Here is a 5,779-nt window from a genome sequence, read left to right as displayed (position 1 = left end):
TACATATGATCCTAAAATTAAAAGAAAAGAATAATACATCTGATGTTCATTAACTGGTACTCATAAATAATTCAATTTTTAATTTTACTCTTCTTATTACAAAATAGTGTGGAATAAAAGAAAAGGTTTGGGAAAAATATTGTAAATAATAAGTATTAGTAATTACTTTAGATTAAATCTACCGTCAATGTGATTTCTTTATAAATTTATTGAGTATATTTACAGATAAAAATCAATTCTCTACAATTTTCATTTGGTAAATTAACTAATTTTTCATTATCTCCTAAAGTGATTGGAGATCTTCAAAACTGATCCTGTTACAATGAACATTAATTTATAGTGAAGTAATTGATTTAATTCAGTCAATCATAGATAATCATTGTCATGTTGCATAAAAAAAAATAGATGAAATAATTTATCTGTATGAAATAATAGAATAGAAACAATTCTTCAGCAAAACCAATTTAATAATAGAATATATAAAATGAAGGAGGGATTAGGCATGAGTAACCCACTATCAGCGACACTAAGTGAAATATTCCTACACAATACAGAATACAGTGAGAATATGAAAGAAGAGAATATACTAGATATCATGAAAAAATGCAGATGTTTATAATATATTAGGTACATGTGTGACACGATTAGTAATTAAAAAAGATTTAAATAATAATGAAGAAAATATTTTGGAAGAAATGAACAAATTCCACCATAATATTAAATGTACAATGGAATCTATTAATTTTTAGACCTGGCAATAAAAATAAATAATAATAATAATAATCTAGGTTTTGAAATTTACAGAAAAGAAACAAATACAGATAACACCATAATCTTCATAGTGTACGATTCGAATATCACCCAATGGAACATAAATTAGTGGCTTTTAGATACATGATAGATAGTCTGCATAAGTTACAATTAAAGAAAACAGCACATAATAGAGTTAAATACTCATTTTTAAATAGCAGAAAATAACGGGTAGTAAAAAAAATCAGAAAGATTAATAAAAATAGAAATAATTAAATGAAATCAAAACAATAAATGGTAGAGAAACCTTTAAATGGGGTAAATTAATATTTACTGAGAAAGACGTTTACCCAATTAAATAATTCTTTAGTAAATATAAAAATGACTACAAATACAAATAATACACTAAAAAAGATTTTTAACAGTCACATAGAAAAAAAAATTATATAACAGTAAAGGTATATATTAAATAAAATGTAAATGCAGTGTATCATACACATTGGACAAACAGGGAAAAAATTAAAATTAATGATATAATGAACATATGAGATCCTTTGAACATAAAAATAAAATTCTAATTATGCAACACATTTAATAAAAAAAGGACATACCCCAATGAAAATGGAAGAATCAATGTAATTAATTCACAGTTGTGTTAACAGAAGAAGAATGAATATTTTAGAAAATCTAGAAATCTTTAAATTAAAAAGTAACATGGTCATATATGAACAGATCAACAATCAAGCGAATGTTTTTTTCAAGAACCTCAATTTATCAAAAACAGGAAATAAAATAAATTAATAAAATTAAAAGATAAGTATAAACAAGAAGAAGGCCAGATAAGGCATGGTAGAGGGAGGGGCGTTGATTAAAACTATATAAAGATTAACAGAAATTTAAAAGTACCAGTAAAATAAGTTTTGAGAATGAAATGGTTCTGAACTGCAAGTGATAAAATAATGAAGATAAGGAAGGTAAGTTGAGTAGTACTCAACATTGAAACTACAATGATCTTAACAGAAAAGATAGTAGTAACTATTATAACAACAATAAATAGAAATTAAAAACATAGACTGAGCATCTTTGAAAATATTTACAATGTACACTTTTCTTGAAGGGAAATAAACTAAACTCTTAGTATAGTACGTACACCTCTTGAGTGTTGCCTAATCGTTGAGTAGGAGATGATTTTAATAAAGATTTAATTAAATATAGTGCTTAAAAGTTTTACATTATAGAATAGATTTTGCATGCCTTTAGATTTTCTTTCAATTCCATGACTTCTTTTTCAGTTATGTACTCAATGTGAGAAATGTTTATAATACTGTAATTATATTTTAAAGTAAAGTTGAATGGCCTCCAGATTTAATTGGCTTGATTTTTATTTTTGTCATCATTATTTAAAGGTAATGGTGTAAGGCATGATTACTTTGTATAATGTGGATAGCTGATATTCTACTAAAATATTTAGTGTTTCTGGGGATCGTTTACAATTGTACCTGTAGGAGTATGAACAGCACATTAAATAAATTTTAAAATTGTAAAATATATGTAACTTTTCAAAAATATTAAGCTGAGAATTTAGGTATATGCACCGTTGAATTTCCTTTTGAAAATCTAGTTTTCTTTGATATCCCCAAACCCTATTATGAGTTCAAATTTTTGAGTTGAATTTAAAAATTGTTACCTTGGAGGGCAACAGTTTTGTTTTTATTACTCTGTACTGCATTTATGTCCTCATTAGAAAATTATACCTTATAAAATAATTTAAAAAATAAATGTTTTGTAATAAAAAAATTTTCTAATTACTTATTTTTTAATAATTAAAAGACTTTTTTTGTGATGTGATGGAAGTCAAATATAACTCAAGTCAAATATATAAAAGAAATATTTAAAAAATGGTATTAATTACCACAGAAAACTTAACCATGTTACATCTATCAATCTATTCATTTACGCATTAATTCATATTACAAAAAATAGATTTGATGTATATTATATTAAATGTACAGGAAACTATACTGTTTCCTGTTTTTTTCATATCTGATTAAATAATATTCTGATGACATGTTACATAAAAGTAAATTTGGATATGTATGACCTTAAATACAGTATAATTTATATATACTTATTTTTAAACCTTATACAGTGCAATCATTTTATTGTGCACATCATGAAACTATACACTCTAATTCCAGTATGGTATATAACACAGAAATATTCACATTTCATTTGATTCATGGAATGCAGTTATGCACAACTGGTAATGTCTTAGAGCAAATGTAGAGAATGTCTACCATTTTCCTGAAGGCAGGTTCGAACCCTTCAATCATATTTTTTGATACCCATTGTAGGACATCAGGGCTAATGGAATTCGTCTCTGCAGTAATGGCTACTCCAGGTCTTGTAAAGTACATGGGTTTGCTTGATATACTCATTCTTTTAAAAAATCCCAAAGAAAGAAGTCTGGTGATGATAAGTCAGGAAAACAAGAGGTCTGTAGTCCTCTTGTTTCATACAGGCCTCTTGAGATCATGTTATCACTAAACATTTCTTCCAAAACTTTCATGGTGTTTTTGGATGTATGTCATGTTGCCCGATCTTGTTGCAGGTAACAATAGCATTCAAGAGGCTGGAGAAGAGCTACAAATTTCATAACTATATCCTGGTATGTCGGACTATCACAGGTTTCTTAAAAAAAATTCAGGTTATGATTCGTTGTTTAGAAATCGCACACTTTCTGTGGGTGCAGCGGCAATTCGTGTAAGATGTGTGGATTTTGTGTTGACCAATAGCTGTTGTTCTAACTATTGATATAACTTAATTGAAATTTCTCCTTACCATTAAAAAACACATTATACAGTATGCCCATCCCATTACATTTCACCTGGTTGAGAACCACTGGCAGTACTTTATTCTTTTAACAGTGTCTGGTGGTTTCAGTTCCAGTACACAACGTATTCAATATGCATGTAGACTTAATTTTTTTGTGGCCTTTCATGCCCTCCTGTATGATAATCCTGTCTGAGGTGATAATTTACACAAACATTTCCTTGGAGACTGTTCAAGTAATCCACGTAATGGGCGATGAAGTGATCATACTGCATCATTTTTATTTATTATTATCATCATTCATTTATATATATATATATAAATTTAATTCATTTATATACAATTTTATTTAAGTAAAAATAAAATCTAGTTTGATGTGAAAAGTACTTTTTCTTATCCTTCTTTTTAGTTTTTTAAATAAATAAAAACATTAGAAATATTTCAAAAAGGAAACAAAATGGACAAACTTAAAAAAGGGTTTGAACTCATAAAATTGAGGAAAACTGGTAATGTAACATCTCATCTCAGGGTCTCCATTTGAGAGCACAGGCTGCAAAGCCTAAGCTAGAATCAGTCTTTTTCTAACTGTAGATAGATTGAATACCACAGTTATAAAACACACAAACTATAGAAGCATTATACGATCCTAATTATTTTTGTATTAGTTTCAGTTCTGTTACATAAAAAAATTATGCATTTAAAAATAAAAATTATAAACTAATGTGAGAACTGTAAAAATGATTGATATTATGTTTGTAATAGAAATAAGAGTGATTTTTTATCTTTCCTGGAATAAAAAATCTTATGTGGACCCACATAACTTCCTTGTACACTTATTAAATTACATATATACATTTTTAAAAAATGAAAACTACATAAAATTTTATTTCATTAATAACTTCTGATATGTTTTCGTATTTTTTTATTTGTTACTGAATTATTATTCATTGTAAATTTTTTTTACAATGAGAGGTTAATTATTACTAATAAATCAATATTTAAATTAAAAACAAAGTTAAAATTAAAAAAAGGAGATGAAATTTGATTCGATCTGATGTTCCCTCCCTTTGTGAGATCCAAATATTTCATTAATTAAAATTTTATTTGGCTATAACTCTGGAAACAATGAAAATAAGAATCACTTATGATATATTGCTGAAAAGCTCTCAATGAGGGCTTGTTACTGCAGTTAAGAAAAAATCCAAAATGTTTTGAATTTTGGACACTTTTGGTTCAGTCGATTGCAATCTAAAGGCGAGGTGCACAACTAGATGTTACAACAGTCCTAAATTCAACATTTCAATATCCTATGACTAATTGTTTTTGAGTCATACAAGATACATACGCATGTACAGACGTCATGCTGAAACTAGTTAAAATGGATTCAGGGATGGTCAAGATGGATACTTCAGTTGAAATCTGATAACCAAAATTCACAATTACAATACTTCCTTTACTTCATACAATGAAGTAAAAACCAGTTTAAAAAAATAATGCATTTTCTAAATACATGATTTCTTTCTTTATGACTAAATTACTCATATACAAAAACTGTATGTGTGTGTGTGTGTGTGTGTCTGCATGTGTAATTATTGAATAATAAAAATAAGTTTTCTAAATAATAAAATAAAGTTTTAAATCTTTAAATCAACAAGTTGAACTATGAAAATTAAAAAATTAAATTTTTAAGTAATTTATCAGAAATTTTACAAAAATTTTTCTGATCTTTCAAAAATGTGGAAATTTGAAATATATCATGGGATCAATTTTCCTATAATGTCAAATTTAATGATTATAGATCATGTCGTGATGTTAAGTAGTGAGTTATTAAGTCAAACAAAAGACAACTTACATTTACTTACATACAGAATTATGAGAGATTTTAGTTACAATTTTGAATTAAAATTTAATAATACAGCAACATCAAAATTTTAGGAAATAAAAAATCTCTCTGGTAGAGGGATTATCTTTTTGCTTCCTTATACAAATTAAAGGAAATTGGAGTATATGTATATTGGAGTATAAAGGAAGTGTGTATATGTAATTTAATAGGCATACAAGGAAGTCATGTTGTGTCCATATCAGATTTTTTCTTGATAGCAGTCACTTTCCTTCTATTTATACTTTGCATCATCCAGGAAAGTAAAAGAAATAACATAAATGTAAAACAATGTAATTTTTCATGCATAAGACACAA

This window comes from Lycorma delicatula, chromosome 1, assembly GCF_047948215.1.
Source record: "Lycorma delicatula isolate Av1 chromosome 1, ASM4794821v1, whole genome shotgun sequence".
NCBI classification, from domain to species: domain Eukaryota; kingdom Metazoa; phylum Arthropoda; class Insecta; order Hemiptera; family Fulgoridae; genus Lycorma; species Lycorma delicatula.
The sequence above is the reverse complement of the archived record's forward strand: the minus strand, read 5'-3'. Positions refer to the sequence as shown.